This window comes from Rousettus aegyptiacus, unplaced genomic scaffold (assembly GCF_014176215.1).
Source record: "Rousettus aegyptiacus isolate mRouAeg1 unplaced genomic scaffold, mRouAeg1.p scaffold_m13_p_1, whole genome shotgun sequence".
Taxonomy (NCBI): Eukaryota; Metazoa; Chordata; class Mammalia; order Chiroptera; family Pteropodidae; genus Rousettus; species Rousettus aegyptiacus.
The window spans coordinates 47,572,474-47,592,895 of NW_023416284.1; the positions used below are offsets into that span (position 1 = coordinate 47,572,474).

Here is a 20,422-nt window from a genome sequence, read left to right on the forward strand (position 1 = left end):
AGACTCTTTCCAAGTATTAGCTGTTTAAACTTATGTTTGTTCTAAAAAAGTAGATTGAAAATATTATGTTGCATGAATTGGTCAAAAAGTAAGAATAACATGTTCTCTGTTAAGAAGAATGTGTTAAGTGGCAGTTTAGATAAATGACTTTGTGTCTTTTAATGCTATTAAATTGTTATTAAGTGTATTGACTCTTCTAATTGTAGTAAAACATTTATAAATTAAATAGATTTTTTAAAGCAAAAACTTGCCTTCAATTAAATGTTTCATGCAATTTCCAAAAGAAAAAGAAAAAATCATTTCTGATACTTAAAAGAATCTTAAAGGGCATTTCTTTAATTATTATATCCAACTAAAAGAATATCCTTTTTAAAATATACTTATATACTTTAGTTTTATAAAATGAAGATTTCATACCTAACAGCTCTACTTAAGAGACAATATAAAATTAAAAACCTTGGCTTCCCATACCTTATACAATAGCATCCAAACTATTAGACATGGCATTTAAGACCTCATTGTGACCCCTACCTTCCCTACAACCACTTTCCACTAACTTTCCTAAATTTGACTTGCAGATTTGTGCCTTTGTACCCTTACTGATAAGTTCTTAGTTCATGTGACTTTATATCACATACAAGTTGCTTTTAAAAACATTAATTAAAAAATAACTAATTGAATGTGTGTCGAACATGTGTCAGACACTATTCTCGGTGCTAAAGGGATATGACAATGAACGATAGAGATTCTTTATTCTTCAAAGCTTGGTGGATAGAGGTAGATAATAAACATATAAACAAGTAAGTGGATAGATAGCTAATTGCTATAAAGAAAACAGGATGATATGGAAAGTGGGTTTGGGTTTTTGGTTTAATTCATTGATTCTTAGTTTTTTGTTGTTGTTGTTGTTTTTGTTTGGTTTGGTTTCTGGCTAAGCTAGTCAGGGAAGACCTTTGTGAAAAAGTGGCATTTACATTTAGTCAGATAATATGGGGACAGAAAACTGAGCATGGACATTAGCAAGATATAGGTCACTGACATGAGCTTGATGAGAGCTATTTCAGTGATGCATTACATAGGGCCTCATTGAAGTGATTGCAGAGAGAGTGGAGATTAGCAAAAGGAGATAACAAGTACAGACAACTCCTTCACAAAGTTTAGTTGCAGAATGGAACTATGAAAATGTAGCAGTAACTGGATGAAGGTACAGTGCCATGGAAAGAATTAAGAATCTAAGATCCATGATGTTAAAGCATATTTGCAAGCTGTTGGGAATGATCCAGTAGAAACAGATGAATTAATGATGCAGGAGAGAATGGAAGTAATTACAAGACCAAATCTTGAGGAGATGAGGGGATCGGATACAGAGCGTAAGTAGAGGAGCTGACCATGGAAGCAAGGATCCTTCTAAAATGGAAAAATCCTAAAGAAAATAAATATAAATTGGTGGCCTGGGAATGGAAAGATAAAGATATTCTCAACTAAGTACTTTGATTTTCTCTATGAAACATTAAGAAGAATCATCACTCAAGAGAGAGTAGGGAATGCTGGAGTTTTGAGGAGACGTGAGAAAGTGTGAGAGAGTTCTCTTAGAGAATGAAAGGTGAATGTATTAGGGTAATGTTATAGAATCATCTAGCAGTATTGACTGCTCATTTGAAATTCAAGTTCATATATTTAAAAGAAATTCATTCATCAACATTGAATGTCCTTCCTCAGAAAGTCAAATACTTTGCTGCAGGCATAGAAGGAGATAGCTGGCTGGGTTTTGACAGGCATGCCATATAGAGGAGGAGAGGTTCAAGGAAACTTAGGCTGTTTACAGAAGAGTGCCTCAGATCTGGGACTAAAAACTCTAAGTTGGATGGAGGTAACTAGGAATATGAAAGGGTCAAAAAGAAATGTTTCATTTCCCTTTCCTTTTTGATGTACTATGAATCTTAAAAGTACAATTGGAATGCAACTTTCTCTATAAAGTGTCTCCTGACATTTAAGGAACGAGTAATTATTCCTTATTCTTTGCTACCATAGCATTTTGTACATTCCTCTATGATAGCCTTTATCACATTATATTATATTTTTTCTGAGTATATCCCCAAGAAGAATGTAAACTTTTAAAATAAAGAACTATCTCTTATTTATTTACCTTTATACTGTCAACAATGTGGAGCATAAGAAAGTTTCCTAAAGAACATTTGCTAAAAGGAAGGCAGGTGGTTGGTATAAAAGGAAGTGCTTTATTGCTTAGAAAAATGCCAAGCACTTGGTGAGCACCTGATGAATACTTGATTGATTATAAAGAGCAGAAACGAATAGGAGGTTAAGCTCTGTGATATTTTCTCACTAAATAATTTGTCCACTGCAGCTGGTTCTTGATTATTAAACAATTAACTCAAGCATAATGCACATGGTTTTTCTTTCTTCTTATTTCACTATACGTTTTAGCCATTCCACTCTTTGTTAGCCTTGAAGAGAATACACAGATGTCAAATAGGTGTTGCTATCTTTTGTTTTTTAAAATGATAGCAATATAAAGATATGGCTCAAATGGACACTTTTAGTAATATAGAACACATTTCCATAGCATTATGTAAAATAAAAATGTGTTCTAAAGAATGTAATGATGAAGGTGTAGTATAATATGGCCTCTTCTAGACTGCCAAAAGTAGTTGCTTGGGAAGCAAGCCATTTAAAATGCTTCATATCCAAATATCCATAATGCAGTTATAATTTGCTATAAATGTCTTTTACAAAATTTTCCATAGCTTACTAAATACATTGTTCTTGGAAATTTTTACAAAATCTTTAAATCTTTCCTGATAACCAAGTGCAACTTCTATACATTGTCCTGATGAGACTGCTATCAGGAAAAGAAAAGAAAAGAAAAGAAAAGAAAACCCTAATAGGTGATACACAGTATTTGGTGGTTTGTTATCTATCTGAAATTGTAAAATAATCCATGTTTCAATTGAATTCTGTTCTACCTGAGTTATCAGTAAGAAATTAGCACCTTTTATTTTTTTTCTTTTAGATATAGTTTCTGATAGAAAATTTTGCATTTAAACTAACTATTCAGACTGTCATAGAAAAAAGTATGTTCAAAGAGTCTAATCCAAAATGAAGGCAGACGTGAAATTCAGTAAATTGTAGGAGGAAATAGATGAAAAAAATACCAACTCAGTTGATTTGGGTAGTGGATAGCTATTACCTTTTGTAGTAAAATGAGAAACTTGAAATTCTTGCTTCAGTTGTAATTTAGTAATCGGCATAATATTTTGTATATTTTTAATGAAACATGATTAATATTTAATATTAGTTCATAAGTAAAATTTACTCCCTTATAAAATCTAGCATATCTTCCATTTATAAGATTTTTGAATAGATGATACAAAATCCCATTAAATAAACTAATTTTGTTCACTATTAGTATTCTACCTGCAAAACAAGTATTAAATAAATAAATCACTATCGTTCTGTTTTAACTCTGGCTTGTTTTTAGTTGAGACATTGGATATAATTGAAAGAAGAACAATTAATTTCCCTAAAATGTTTCCATTGTTTTTGATCCCTTTTTTCATCTGTATTTTCAAACAAAAAATGCACACCAATTTTCCCTCTGGGATTACTAAACAAATAAGATGAAACAGAAATATTACTTTTTTGGATGACATGGAAATGTTAATTTTTGAGCGTATCACAGACTCTTTTCTAACTATCATATTTAGGGTGACCTGATGCAGTGGGATTCCAGAAATCTTTATCAATTTCATGCAGAATAAAGTATTGCTGGAAAAGTATGTAATAAAAAATAAATATTGCTCTGGGAAAAAAAAGCTGTTCCAACAGTTCTATAGAAAAATAAAAAATCCTTTAAAATCCAAGGCAAATTTCCAAAATATACCAGTATTTTAAAAAATAAAAACTTCTATTAGTGATATACTATTTTTTTTTAAGCCAAGGCAATCCTTGGTTGACCTCACAGATTAAAAGGACTTTGTCAGCTTACAATCTCTTATTTTTTTAATATTTTTTTATTTTTTACACCTACAGCACCTGGTCTTCCTAGGTGGTCTCCCATCCAAGTACTAACCAGGCCTGACTCTGCTTAGCTTCCAAGATCAGTCCAGAGATCTGGCTTGTTCAGGTTGGCATAGCCATAGAGTAGTAATATATTATTTTAAATTTACAAAGTAAAATCTATACTCTTTATTCCTAACTCAAACTATGGTCCTCTTTCTACATTAGGAGCAGGGAAAACTTCAGGGCCAAGTGGAGAGGGCTTGGGCTTTAGAATGGACAAATACGAATTTAAATTTTTTTCACAGATACTAAAGTACCTGTGTGCTTTAGAGCAAGTGATTTAGCCTCTTGGAACTTCAGTTCTTCTATCATGATTTTAGGCATTATAAATAATATTTTTATATATATATGTATAATAGCTAACAATGTTTCACATAGTCGATGCATTATAAATGGAAGTGATTCTTAAGCTTACAGAGGGAGGGAACAAAAATAAAGCCAAAAGAAGCTTCTCAGAGGAACTCAAATACAATAGTCTTATTTAGGGTTTTAAAAAAAAAAAATCAGAGAGAAGCAGGGCATACCCATGCAGGCTACATCAGTATCCCCAGGCTAGAAATTTTCTCCTGATGTTCTCTTTTCCCTACATTCTTTGACTTGGGAATTTTAAGAAAGCCTCTGGGTTCCAAGTTTACCAGTTCTGCTCTTGTTTTGTCTGCTGTACCTCACGGTGGCAGTTACACAGCAAGATCCAGATAACAACTGCTCAGGAAGCCAAAGTTCTGATGTTAGAATCACCAGCTCTGGCCCACTAAAACATGAGTCATAAGATATTTGCACTAAATTACCATGGCACAAGTGCCCATTTTGCACTTTCTATGTTATCTGACCTCTAGCTCCTCTGAGTCTTTTATCTTATTTATCATAGTAACTTCCTCAATACCTGGCATTCTGCCTTACACTAAACAATTGATCAATAATTGTTGAATAAATGAAAAAAAATGTCATTTGTTTTCACAGAATGAATATTTTAACTTGAACCCAGAGTCCTAGTGATACACATACAGCATAACTGTAATAAAGGCAGTATAGTATGTGGACCGCCGTATACCACCGACCACACTCCAGTCAGATATCACGTGTCTCATATTCTCATACTGAAATCTGCTAAACTTATTCAACTCAAAGTTTAATTAATCAAAACCTTGAATAGACATATGTATTTTTAATGTGACTGAATAAAGATGTGATTATTTATAGAAACAATAAAATTTTTCAAATTATATTTTGTTCACACAATGGATAATGAAGATTTGTATATTTTTGGTTATTTGCTAATATTGATGTATTTTATAATACTTTTAAAGTCAAGTATTCAGTGTTCTTTATTATTTTATTACTTGATGGTAAATATAATAGCATGTTTTATGCCTAGGTTAAGGTCTATTATGTTTTCAAAGTGTTCTTAAAATAAAACAATGTAATTACCTCAATGTCCATGAATATTATATAAAGATCAATTCAAAACCATTAGAATTATTTCTGGCCAATTTAGAAAAGTTATTCTAAACCAGAATGCTATGGCAGATGAGAACCCCATCAATACTTCACAAGCATGCCAATTCCAGTAAACTTATAAATATTATTTTTGCTAAACTGAACATTCTTATCTTTATGGCAGTGAGTGTCAGGCAAAAAAATTGCCCAGACTAGGGACTATGGGACTGAGTGGAATGGGGCCCAACTTCTGTAAATAAGAGGTCAGAGCATACATAGTCAAGCCAATACCAAAAGAAGATGGCATGCTTATTGAAATAAGTGATGCTTTTTTCTCCTGAATATACTCTAGTTCAGGTAAGGCAGTAAACAATATCATTCAGATAGCCAAAGAGTACATAAGAATGAATAAGGAATAATTTAATATTATTGGTGCTTTCATAAATACTGTGTGATATTTTTATGCTCACGGCTATTGCATTGAATTATTGACTTGTTTAATGTTGCCATAAATCTGTTAATATGTTCAAAGCATGCCACTATAATTTAGAGGAGGAGAAAACCTATAGAAAACACACACACTCAGAAAGAACTTCTGCCTAAAATAACCCATTGAATTTATAAAAATTTAAGTAGTTCTATATAATTGATTTGATTTTATAATCCAGTTGTTCCCTATTGCACCTTTTGTTGATTCTTTTTATTAGGCAAGTCAGTAGATGATAACTAGTGGTAAGGAAAAGATTAGGGAAGGTCCTTTTTCGTGATTCTGTGACATAGAAAGAATAGTCATTAGAATGATGATCCTGCCTCACATATCTTTGAAGAGGCAAGATAACTTACTATTGCTTTTTATAGGAAGAACATATATATTTTTTCAATCAATACATACACAAGACACAGTTTAGTTGTTTCTGTGTCAACATTTAATAAAGAGCCCCTTTAGAAATAAGAAAGTTAAAATTTGGATTGTAGTTATATTCCAATCAAATGGTTAATAGAAAATGGCACTAATGAGACAGTCAAGGAAAAGTTTTCTATAAACATCTGGAAAGGGTAAGGAAATATTTTTTTTGTAACTATAAATTGCACTCTTAATCCTAGATTACTGATCAGGAAAGAAATATCAGTATTCACAAACAAAAATAAGTTCTCCTACTACCCTCAAAGTTTTCCTGGATCAGTCCAAACCCAAATCCATGGTTTCATATACAACCCATAACAGCACTTGTTTCTGCTGAGAGTGACTCAGTTTATATCATCTATGTACATGAGGATAGAATTTTATACACACACACACACACACACACACACACACACACACACACATATGTATGTATCAGAATTGAGAGTCTTGATAATTTTCAATAACTAGATGAAGACAAATTTAAATACATTTTAATATGCATACAATAAATACATGCATTATGATTCCTGCATTATATAAAGTTTGTTCAATAGCTTTTCTAACATATTATATTAGTATCACATACCTATATAATAGATTTACTATATTCGTGTTATCAAAACTACCATTATTATATCAATTATAATCCCCAAATCCAATATGTTATTGACAGATAGCTAATCTGAATATTCTCTCTTCTCTTTTTGGTTAGGAAAGGCTTTTATTATAAAGTGAACCAAGAATTTTTATTTTGTTCTGGTGGCAATTAGAGTTAATGGCTTCTGATATTGTCTTTCTTTTGACAAGTGTAATGTAATCGCTTTGGGAAGATTTTTTTTTTAGCCGAATTATAAAAATTTAAATATTGTCAACCTTTCTCTAAATGTAATTAAGAGAAAACTTTTGCAAAGTTGAGGAAGCAATACTGAATCCAAAACAGTGGAAATATTTCTTTTAAACTGACAATTATGATGTTAATTTTGACTCATTTTTAAATCAATAGAAAACTTTCCTAGAGAATCTACTCCAATTGTTTAGATTTTAATAAGATGTGATAATGTTTGAAAAAAAAACTGAATTATCTACCTTTATTAATAAGTTAAATTAAACTAACAATTTATTAAGTTAATGATGTAAGCAGACACACTTAATATATTTGTTTCTACTGCAATCGACATGAATTCAATTCTCTTTTTTTGCAATGATTTTCACAATTCATGAAATTTGATTCACTATTCTATTTCTCCTTTATTTTTCTTTGTTTATGTATACATCAACTCTCTATAAGGTATTTTTTGTTGTTTTTTAAACTTTAAAAGACTCATTAGATGAAATACCTATTCTTTTTTGGATCCTATTTTGCAAAATAGTTGGCTATCATTTTTTGTTTGGGTCATTTTTTGTTTCATATTGTCCCTGGAGAATCTCTTGCTACCCAAAAGAATCTAAGCTCTTCTAGCTTGCCTATTTAAAATTATATATCTATTCTTCATTTTAAAATTGTTAAGAAACAATATTGCTAGAAAATTTACACTCACTATTTAAACTGGTTTTCTGCATACAATTTCTTCAGTAGCCATAGTAACAATAGCAGCCATTATTTCACAGTGTTTTGTATTTGCCAGCACTATACTAAAGTGCTTTGTATTTATCAATATATTTAATCCACATAGTATCACTATAATGTAGGTTGCATTTTCAGTTTCTATTTTATAGATGGGGAAAATAAGATTTAAGGAAATTGAACAATTTTCCTAATATTGCACAACTCTTAGAGGTAAATTCAGGTTTCAAGGATAGATCTGTCTGACTTATAAATCTGAGTAGAAATAACTGATAGTGACAGTTATATTATTTGCTAACCATACAATCATACTTATGTACATTTAGCAAATCTGAACCCTGATATACTATTAAGATGAATAAAGGTATTTGCAGGATGATTGGAGACAAAATAAATATATAAATATCAACAGATTTTCTCCCATTCTAGAATAATAACACTGATAAAAGAAACTGAAATAAATATTTTATTCACAATAGAAACACAAACTAAGGAATATTTAGGAATAAATTTATGAAAGAAAACTGTAAATTATTATTGAAAGCCATAAAAGAAGATCTGAATAAATGAAAAGATGTATCATTTCTTATATGGGAAGCTTTAATATTATAAATCTTATTCCAAAAATTACTCATTAATGAAGTTCAATATTTATTTAACTCACTTTTCCTTCTAATTCCAAAGGCTTTTAATTGGATAAAATAATCTTAAAATTTATACGAGAAAAAAACAGAATTGTGGATAACAGTTAAGAATTTATAACAAAAAGTATCGATGATGGAAGATTTGCCTTGTCAAATGTCAGAACATAATATTAGCTATTCTTATCAGATAAATATAATCATAAAATAGAAAGTAAGTCAATGGAACAAAACAGAAACAGAAACAGATCTTAGCATTACTAAAGTTTTAAATATGACAAGGTAGGTGTTTTAAGTCAGTGGAAAAGTATGTATTATTTAATAAATGTTAAGTTAATAAATTTTATTAGTACAGTGACTCATATGAAATAAAAGAAAATTAGACTCTGGCTTATCCAATATGCAAAACTATTGATGATTACTTAACTTACAAGCTTTACTGCAGCAATGTTTAGAATGACTAAAACAACAGAAAAAACAAAACTGGGTAAAACAAAAATTTATTAACAGAAGAAAGGATAAATCAATAATAATACAGTGATACTATAAAATCATTAAAATGATAATTTCTATAAGTTATTATTGAGGGAGAGATGAAAAATTCAGAAAAATGCTTATAATACAAATCCATTTTTTATAAAACAAATAATGCCACATCTCTTATATTTATATGGATTCTATAAGCATCAAGAAAAATATAATAGACTACATACTAGTTTTATATTTGGGTCACTTGAGGCTAGAGTCTGGATGAGGAAAGTAAAAGAGTGGAAGGGAGAGGAGGAAAACATGCAAAAAGTAAATAAAAGTAAAAAGAATTAAAACTATGCCAAAATAAAGTGTATATAATAATCACATAAATTTATAAAAGCTATATTTATTTTTATGTATCTATAAAGCATTTCCAAATAGAAGTTGAAAGGACTGACAATTATTTACTTCAATTTTTAGCAGCAATTTGTGAATCTTTACATTACAATTCATCACAACTTCAACAAGTGTTATTTTTCTAAGTTCATAATAATGTTCTTTAAATAAATTCAATAATGATATTCTTCAATAATATCCAATGGGCACAATTTAATGTAACCTTGAGTCAACATATCGCTTTAGAAAAATGAGAGTGTCAGTAAAAATCTAGCAGTGGGAATTTGAGAATTGCAAATACTCTTTAATGGACTTTGACTCCTAAAATGTAACATTCGATCTACATGACGGGTCCTGCTAGACATGACAAGCAATTTAACAAATCAATTTCACAGAGAGCTAAGAGTAGAAATCAGATTAAAAAGGAGGAGCTCTAGCAAACAGGTTTGATAAAAGCCAAGGAGATAGAAAAGCAAGTTCAAGGGAGTCAAGTGTTAAACTGGTACCATTGAACTGAAAAAGCAGGCAGGATCCAGCTGTCGATGGAAGTATCATTGACATAAGCTAATGGAGAATTAATTCAAGACCAGAGGAACTTTGCTTTATGTCTCCGTGTGTTGTGGAGCTAGAAATCATGGATATTCTTGCAATTCAAGGAAAAGTGACTACCAGGTCCTACCCACACTTGATGAAGTCGGTCTCTAAAGTCTAACTTTCTGGCACTTTTTAAGTTATCTTGGCAGGTAGGACAAGTTTATCAGGTTGAATTCCTTATAGTTAAGTCTTTTTTATTGAGATAATATTTCATTGTGAAGTTGTAGTAGCTTTGCATTTACATGACAGGGCAGTCTCTGGCATTTCGGTACGTAAAGGACACTTTCTACCTTGGAAGGTCATTACTTAGTACAATACCTTGCAAAGTTAACCACAAAAATATCCCCGGGAAAGAAGTTGAATGTTCTTTCTTCTCATCTATGGTGTAAATAGTATTAAAGCATATTTGCAGTATACCACCCAGATCTGAACCAGACTCCCAAATCTAGGTTGAGTATAGAAAATTGATGGTAGGTTCTGATATATGACATATAGATTATTTTGCTGGGCAGAAGTAATGGATGAGGTTCCAAAAGAACTGGGCCTCTTTCAATAGAAGTGAAGCTATTTTTCCAGGAAAGTGGAAATTAAAACATTAGTGAGGCATGGTAGTGAAGAATGCGATAGAAGAGTCCAGATTTCCAGATTTCTGCATGGAAATAATTAATCCTGTCTAAAGCTTACCAATAATTAATAGCCATCATACATTTGGAGGACCGCATTAACAGAAAAGTATGAGAAAAAACAGAGTCTGCTGGCCCTTAATAACAGGAGGTACTGAGAAGACTTTAGCAAATGTAGTAAACTGAGAATATTGTCAGTTAAGAAGTTTCACCTGGAGACTATGGTACCAGTCCTTTAGAGGTGCAGTCTATATCCTTTCTGTTCTTAGAAAGAAAGTATCTCAGAGCTGGATTACCATCTATGTATTTCAGTGCATCACAGGCTCCTTAAAGTCGACAGTTCCAGTTCTGAACTCAGTTTGTGTCACACTATCTGCACTTTTTCCAGTTTCCCTGAGCTCATTTAGAAATAACAGAAAATACATTTTCTAGGTACTATGAATCATCCTAGGCCTATTTCTTACTCCCACATCCAATCAGTCAACAAATCCTGTCAAATCTGTCTAATTCGCTTATTCATTTCCTTCTGTCTGGAACTCTCTGCTCCCAGATCTGTCCGTGGCTGGCTCCTATTTTATTATCCAAATCTTAAGTCAGATGTCACTTGTCCTAAAAGTCGTTGGTGACCTAGCCACTCTCACTTCAGTATTACCCAAAAACCTTATTTTAATTCCTTTGGAATACTGATTATCACAAATTCTTATTACTTGTCTCTCCCCTTTTTAAAATTTCTCCATGAGAACAGGAATCTTGCCTAGCTTGTCCATCACTGTATCCTCACTGCCTAGTATACTGTCCAGTTCATAGTATGTATTTAATATGAATGCATTTTTTTAATTCATTTATTATAGAATTCATTCAACAGATGCTTATTAAGCACTTGTATATTAGGTACTGTGTTATGTGTGGGAGATACAAAATGGGCCCAAACAAACCCTGTCTTTGTATCTTGGAGCTTATATTTAATAAAGGAGACAGCCATATCATATAATCAAATAACTAAATGTAAAATTACAACTATGAGCAATTACTTTCAAATCTGTTTTCCATCTCTTAATCTCTGCTACCATTGTTTCAGTTCAGATTATCATTACTTCATACTTCAGCTATTAAAATTCTCCATTTTCCTGCCTTCACTCTTGCCATACTCCACTCCATTTTTCCAAAATTAAAGTGCAAATTAAGTCATTGTCTATCTTAAAATCCTCAATAAGTTCAATAACCTTCAATAAAAAAACATCTACAGCCCTCAAGATAATGGCTCTTCATGACCTGTCGTCTCTCAACTATCTCTTTTCCTCTCCCAACCACTTCTCCCTCCTCACACTCTGTGCTCCAGTTACCCTGAATTATGCTATTATAATAGTATATGTTATTATTTGTGTATGTTGTTCTTGTGCCTTGTACATCTTTCCCCACTTTTTGATCATCTCATTTACATATCCTTTAAAACTCCATGGAGATAAGTACCTCAAGAAATTCTTTTCTGAACCCACTCAGACTGTCTCACCCATCCATTTTTCTGTGTTCTCTTAGCAAAAGGAAAAAAAAAAAATTGTGTTTACTTGCTTGTTTCCCTTGCAGTCCTATGAGTTCCTTTAGGGGAAAATATCTTTCATTGTTCTATCTTCATTACCTAGAGTAATAACAAGTTTATAGAATAAATGGAAGGATGGTTGGATGGATGAATGGATGGATGAGTTTGACAAAATTTTTTTTCAAAGTCTAGGATGACATTTAATGCAGTTTCAAACATATACAAATTAAGAATGTGTATGAAAACTTATTGGCCAGAACAGAAGGCTAGTGAAGCTCATTTTAGACCTCCTAAGCACTGTTGCAGGTAGCACTCAGTAATTTACTCATTAAATTTATTCTGTGTTTGTTGATGTTAAGAAAAGAATATCAGCTATTCATAGCCCTGTCTTGAAGTGTGAGAAGATAAGGCAACACAGCAATTACATCAACAGACTGAAAGACAGTCTGAAAGATTTATACCACTGAAGAAACACTGCTTAAAAAAAAAAAGGTGTTAACATTCTCTAGTCTTTAGTGAGGAACTTTGTAACCAAAGAAGAAAAGCTTTGGTTACAAACTTTTTGTCACTAGACACACAGAAACATGGAGGCAACACCATACCACATGTTAGGGACATTGAATATGTAAATAAAATATAGTCCAGACTAAGACTTACTAATGAGTATATGGAAACCATTTCTGTCCAAGAGAAATTGACTGTTTTTTTCTTTTTTCTAGAGAAGAGGAGCATGAGGACACAATGATAAGTTGGTTCTTGAGAAAGTTTCTAGATCCAGAAAGTTGTTTGCTGCAGTTAGCCAGTAGGGACAGAAAAGTATAGACCAAAAGTATAAAAATGAGGTAATTCTAGCTAGTCTACCTGAGAACATCCTGGCAGAGGGGAATGACTCCCACCTTACCCCCAACAAACTAGATAAAATAACTTCCCTGGGCTGAAAAGTCTAATGTAAGCATCAATGCAAATAGTTACGTACCAGCTATTGTCCTAGTAGAGGTGTCAGTTGACCATCTGCAAAATATCTGTCCAATAGTCAGCAAATATTTTTTAAAAACCTGCTGTATTGTAGGCACTAGACTGACTGAAAACTAATTATCAGAAGGAAAAACTAAGGTGTTGGAGTTAAGCCATAGTCAACTTTTAGGAGTCAATACTAATAGCCACCAGATTCTGATAGCCGAGGAATTAAGATTTTAAAGGCATCAGAATAAGTGAGTTACTGGAGACAGTTTCTATATATAAAAAATGACAGAGAGAGAGAGCTACCAAACAAAGTGCCAGTCACTTTAAAAGTGACCTGAAAATCAGCTTGTAACTGAAATAACTTCAGATCCACCAGCAGTAATGAGTGAAGACATAGCTCCTAAATGCTACTGCCAAATGGAAAAGAACATTTAGTGGTAGATAGAATGTTTGGAAAGGAATAACTGTGCCTAAATGCACCTCATCTAACTTTTATTTGTGAGTAAATTTGCAGTTGTCAAGATGGCAAATTCTCAAATGGCAAAGGATAAAACTCACGATAAGTTCAACAGGATGCTTTTGCTTTAGGTCTTGTACTATTTCTGTAGAGTCTATAAATGGAACATAAAACTGGAGAGAATGTGGAAACCCAGCAATGAATGACACATAGCAGCATGCTAGGTGATAGAAAGGTATGTCCTTTCATTCTGCCAATGTAAAAGCTAAATAACTTTTAGAGGTTAGGCTCTAATGGCATCCAGACTTTTCAGATGTGGACCTTCTGATTCCAAGGGCTATCTTTTTCTATTCATAAAATTTCTTACTATAATCCTACCTTAAAAACATTTATATTGTCAGGTATTCTATATAAAGAATACATCAGAACAGTCTTAAAAATTATAATGAAAAATCACAACAATAACCATTTCTTATATTGGTGTTATTCAAAGAAAGGTTCTTTTCAATTACCTTCAAAATTAATTTGTTAGCACTGAATATCAATTCTGCATTAGTATTCCTTTGGTAATTGTTGCTTTCCATCAAGTCTCCGTTAAGTTTTTATGTTTGAAATGATAAATGTGTACCTCTATTGATTACTGCTTGTGATTTAATGGATTGTTCTTAGAATGATAATGTTTTTAACAATATGTTTATTGTTTTCTAACATTTGAGAATCGACTAAACCTTCAAAAGTTAACATATATTTAAATTCACAATAGGAGTGTTTTTCAGGCTCTTTGAGATACTGGTATAAATAAGCTAGTAAAGAACTTTACAAAATTATCATACGTTTCCATGCCAAAGGAATTCAGAAATGTAAAAAAGTGTATTTCAGTTTGTTGTGATTTTATTACAAGATACTTATTTTTTTAACTTCCTCTTTTCTTTTAATATTCTGCCTACCTTGAATTTACAGTGAAGATTTTCCTAACATAGATATTTAGGCTCTTTAACAATTTTTAGCTTAATAGTTTGTTCTTCCAAGTTTCCAGTCTGGGTATACGGTCAGGCACACAGACACATAAGTAAATAGGCACAGTACAGTTTCTCAAGAAGCACTGATATAAAATGGAAATGTCAGGAAAATGCACTCAGAGGGTTGCAAAAAAGATCGAATGAAATAATATATATATAACACAAATTCCAAAGCCATGAGAAACTGTTGGAACATAGTTTTGAAGAATCTGATGATCCGCAGAATAACATTAAGCTACGGAGTGACATGATCAGATTTGCATCTTTAAGGTTGTGGTAAAAGTTAAGAAGCAACTTTGAGAAAGATGGAATTGAGCAGTCTGAAGGGATGGATTTAGACAGCATTTTAATAGCACAGAGATCATATGAATCAGTTTAAAATAATGACCATGGAGTTGAAAGGAAAGACAGAAAGTATATGCAGGAGATAGAGCCAAAACACTTTGAAATGATTGAATTTGAATTAGGAAAAGTTGAAGGAAAACAAAATTCAAGATGACTCATTAGTTTCTAGTTTGGAAGAGTTGGTGAATTACTGTGCTATAAATAAATACAGAAGAAGGCTTGGGAGATAGGGGAGGGATAAGATAGCTACTAGGTAGAAAAACCAAGTTTCATTTTAGAGCAATTAAATTTTTTTGAAATGCTCTGGTAGGTAGGTCCAACTGATATTGACATCCAAAGATGGAAAGAGAAGTCAAGATTTAGAAGTTTGGGAATCATAAAACACATACAGTTAAGCTCAGGACAATTAATGAGTGCTTCTGAATTTCTTAGTTATAAAAATGATTAAATTAATTGAGGTAAGCGAACATAGTGAAATATATTATGAAGTCATTAAAATTATGTTTTTAATGACGAAAAATGCTCAAAGAATATCACATCAAATAAACAAAGGCAAAATTGTTTTTACAGTAAAATCTTATTATGTAAAAATCAATCTTATAAAGCTAGAAGAAAAAACATTGGTTACAATGATCATGTTAGGGTTAAAAGTTTATGATGATTCCCCACCCTTTCATGTATCTATATATTATAACTTGTATTTGTGCATTACTTAAAAATCAATTAAGTGTAGAAGGACATCTTCCTAGAAAGATAATGATTAAGCTGAATCAAAAGGACTGAATGGAAGCCAGATGAAGGGGACAGTAGTAACAGAAATACGAAGGTGAGGGATTTAGTGTCTACAGGGAATTGTAAGCAGTTGAAGGTTGTTGAAGCAGTCGAAGGTTGTTGAAGCATAGCATGATGGCAGAGAGTGGTCAGAAAGGAAGCTAGATGGGAAAGTGTGGTAGCCAGTTGTTGACCACTTGTTATGTTGAGATTCTATCCCATATACTCTGAGCAACTGTTAAGAAATATATGTAGGGTAGTATATTCATTGGCCAGGGCTACCATAACAAAGTATCAGATAGTTAGCTTAAACAAAAGAATTTTATTTTCTCACAATTCTGGAAGCTAGCAATCTAAGATCAAAGTTTCACCAGAGCTGGTTTTCTCTGAGGTCTCTTTCCTTGACTCATGGATAGCTGTCTTCTCCCTGTGTCTTCACATAATCTTCCCTCTGTCCTAATTGCCTCTTCTTCTAAAAACACCAGCTATATTGGATTAAGTTTCACTCTGATGACCTCATTTTAACTTAATTATCTCTTTAAAGGCTGTATTTCCAAATATAGTTACATTCTGAAGTACTCAGGATTGAGAATTCCACATATAAATTTAGAGGGGAGGAGACATAAATTCAGCCCATAAGAGAGTGACATGGTTAAATTTCCTTTGGTAACCATGTGAAATATGGATTTGAGAGAGAAGAGATAGATAGACAGTCTATTTTAATAATCTAGGCCAAAAAAAAAAAAAAAAACAAATTCACCATGTTCTGTTGAACCATGAATATAAATCAATGAATTTAAAATGAATGTAAAAAAAATCCAGAGAGAGGAGCTGGTTGAGATGGGAAACAACAAATTCAATTTAGGGAGATCTAATTCTATACCTAGAATACAGTTAGATATAGGAATCTGGGCTGAAAGTCTCGGTTTGGGCATAATTAGTACACATTTGAAATTATGGGAGCAGATCCTTGTGTATTGAATGAACAGAGCAATGAATCAAGAACAAAACACCAGCAATTACAGAACAGGCAGAGAATAAGCTTATGAAGGAGATGTTAAGCTGCAAGATGAAGCTGAAAAGTGTCTTGTCATAGGATCTAAGGAAGTAGAGAGCTTGATGAAGGGAATAATCAATAGTCAAAGAGGGCACAGAGACTGCAAAAATAAAGACTTAGAAATGTTGGCTGGATTTGGAATTCTAATTTTAGACATTGATACTTAACAACAATTTCTTGGATTTTTATAAGATTCCGGGTAAAAAAAAATGTAAAGTATGCATTACATTTCATTTTGAGCTTCAGTCAATAGATTGTCTTACAAATAAAGAAAATAATGGCTCAGGAAAGTCAAATAACTAATTTAAGGTTAGCAGACAGCAGTAGATGTGGGGAGTCAGTTCTATATTTTTATGTCACCAAAACTGACATGATTAAACCACTAGCAATACTAACTCCCAAAGAGCAAGGCAGTTTCATTAAAATGGAGGGGCTAGAAATCCAGAGGACAATCAGTTGATGAGTGAATGTTTAGTGAGGAAGCAAGATAGACTGTTTTATTCAGAAAAGAAGAAAGAAGGACAGAGACCAAATCATCTTGCTCCTCATTGTTTGGTACATTGCCTGGCACACAGTATATAGTCAATAAATTTTAATTCAATGAACAAGCAATGTTAACTTGAGCTAAGTATAAGATATACATATTTTTTTAGGGGTAGAAGAGCAAGTAGCAGAGGTATAGATTGTACATAGCCCAAGAGTAAGTAACCAGTAAAGAGGATAACACTGAAGGATAAAGAAAACTTAAGACACTAGATCCTTCCTAGAAAAGACTGAAAAATCCTGGGGTCAAGTGCACAAGTATGAATTTGACCTGAGTAGGTGAAGAAACACTTTCTTTAAGGTTGAACAAAAAGAGCAAAGTATAGAAATAAATGTGTAAGGAGACATGACAAATTGCTTTATCTTCCAATGACCCCTCTATATTAAGCTCCCTAATGAAAAAATATCTCACTGCTCCCAATGAGTTATTTGCTTTAAAATTTTAATAAATTTATACATGCAATTTTCTATGCCCAGAAGTCTCTTCTTTTTACTGTATGGCGATCTCTTCTTGTAAAATGAAGACTCAGATCACAGATTATCTCTTAGAATTATTTTTGAATTCTCCAAAAGGAATCTGTCACACCCTCCCTTTTATATCTCTTAACACAACTTCTGTAGTGACTTGGAGGTCATAGATAAAACACTCTTCCACTTATTTATTAAGCTCCTTTGAAATAGCATGTCAACAAAAAATTTTGAAATGTTATAAAATATATTTTAGAGAAAAGGAATTTCAAAGTTGTTTTAGCTTGAACACAGCTGCATTTATGTAGTTCAACCTTTTATATGCAAAATAATTTAGGTGGTTAAATTTTTCTTACTGGTCAACTAAAGATTTCTGTCAGACTACTGCATTTTGTAATAGAGCACATTCTTAATTCACTGTGTTTTAATAATCTCATACTGAAAATGACAGATAGATTGGGAAACTTAATACAATGTATTTAAAGAATAAAATGTTGTTTGTCATTATAAAGATTTATCCGTTGATCACACTGGTGTGCAAAGAAAATGATTTGTATTTGGGCTCTATCTTCAAAGCCAAATTGTATACTGTAATTCTTTCAGTTTTTAGGTGGTGTTGAATTTTGGCTGGTTCAATAGTGGGATGAGAATACTGACTGCTTTATTACTATTCTGTTAGACAAATATATTCTTGAATAATCTGCATGCCCTATGATAATCTCATTGCTTAGGCAGAGAGATTTGAGACAAAACACTAAGATTTAATTGTTTTGAGTTGACCAGCTATCCAGTTGAATATTTCAAATTCTCCAGGAAAAACATACAAAGTACACAATTATGTTCAACTTGAGTCTAGACTTGAGCTACATAGCATTACCTATTTCCAATTTATACAATATGGCAGAATATATAAAATAAAATATAATATTTTTGTAATATTTTGCTGTTGTCTTTCTTGTATCATCAAAATAAGAATGTGAATGTAATAAACATACATTGGGAAAATTATGATAATAATGTAAAATACCTATACTGATTTGTAAATAAACACCTCTTTTAAATGACTAATAATACACACAAAATATATATGAATAAAACTAAAATTCTAGCAAAATCTATGAGGCAAATATCCTCACAAAGAATTTGTATATTTATTGCCTATCTCAATTAAACATGCAGATAGGTAAATTTTGTTCAGTCTATGTGCATTCTTAATCTACCTATTGTAAGCACTGAATTATTCAACTTTTAGAGCAATTACCAAGTTCATCTAATGTAATTAACAATCATAGATTTGAGGACTCTATTTCTTGTCTTCTACTGTGAAAATACTGTAAGATTAATGTATACTAATTTCAGTCATATGCAGAAACATTGTAATGTAAAATTATATTTTCATTTTTAATTAAAAATATGAAATTCTCATTAGATGGAACAAAGAGAAATTTCTAATGCAGATAAGGTATTCAATCATCATTTAATATCATGTATAATCATAATTGCATTTAACTGAGAAACCATAATTGGCTGTTTTGCTATTTAAGTATATCCAACTTTACAACATTATGTTAGTAAAATTGTAGCATTTAATTAATTTGAATAAAATGTAGTATGTCTGAATTATAAATAAAATATGTATAAGTTAATTGAACTGTGATTTGTGGCTTTTCTGGAAAAAAAATGGAGGGCAAAATTAGAGTAATGGCATGATTAATTGATTCATGATGGCTTCTGCTAAAAAATTATGTTCAATAAGAATCTGTCATTATAATTTGTGATCAGTTGTCACTTTACAGTATATCAAATATAATGAATTTAGGTGCACAATCTGTATAAGTGACTCATAAAAATACCAATGTTTTAAATTAAAAAGATGGTTAGTTAACTAATTTAATTCAAAATAGCCATGGTATATTCATTTGAGTTACTGTTGTATGTCCAGAGATGGTAAATATTTTGTAAATAATTTTGTTATATATACATTCATCATTTTGCATTCAGGTCAATGATTTAAAAAAAAATGTTTCAAGGTACAAATAAACATTTTATTAAAACATGAAGATGCTGGTCAAAAGTTGCTATTTAAATTTTAATGAATAATAAATGGAAAGAATGATTATTTCCAATCAAAATTGTTTTAATATAATAAAGTGTACTATTCCAGAGTATAGCCACTTACCTGTCACTGGTTTTCTTTCAGTGATGTTTTTTATATACAAGAGCTTTTTTTCAAACACTTTAAAGATTGAGCTGAATTATTCTACATGTGATGGGAGCTAATATAGTTGAGAAGAAAATTTTATGTACAGAGGACAGTCGCAAACCAAATTTTATTTTCAGAGAGAAAAAGGGACTCTAGAACTCAAAGTAAAATAACAATGAATCTATTATTTTTCCTTAAACAATGTGCATTGATAATATGCTTTTTTTATAGAGAGTTAATTTAAATGAGCATAAATATCCTTGGAAATGAAAGTTTAAGCAAGTTAGCTTCATGAGAAGGGTTGATCACTCAGTGGCCTTTGTAAGAATGTTTTACTTTCGCCTCT

General features: G+C 31.7%; 1 protein-coding gene across 8 annotated transcripts in view; it reads left to right on the forward strand.

Moving 5' to 3' along the window:
* The window catches only part of LRRC7 (leucine rich repeat containing 7), a 440,527-nt gene that overhangs the window by 237,254 nt on the left and 182,851 nt on the right, over positions 1–20,422 (forward strand). The window lies entirely within an intron of this gene.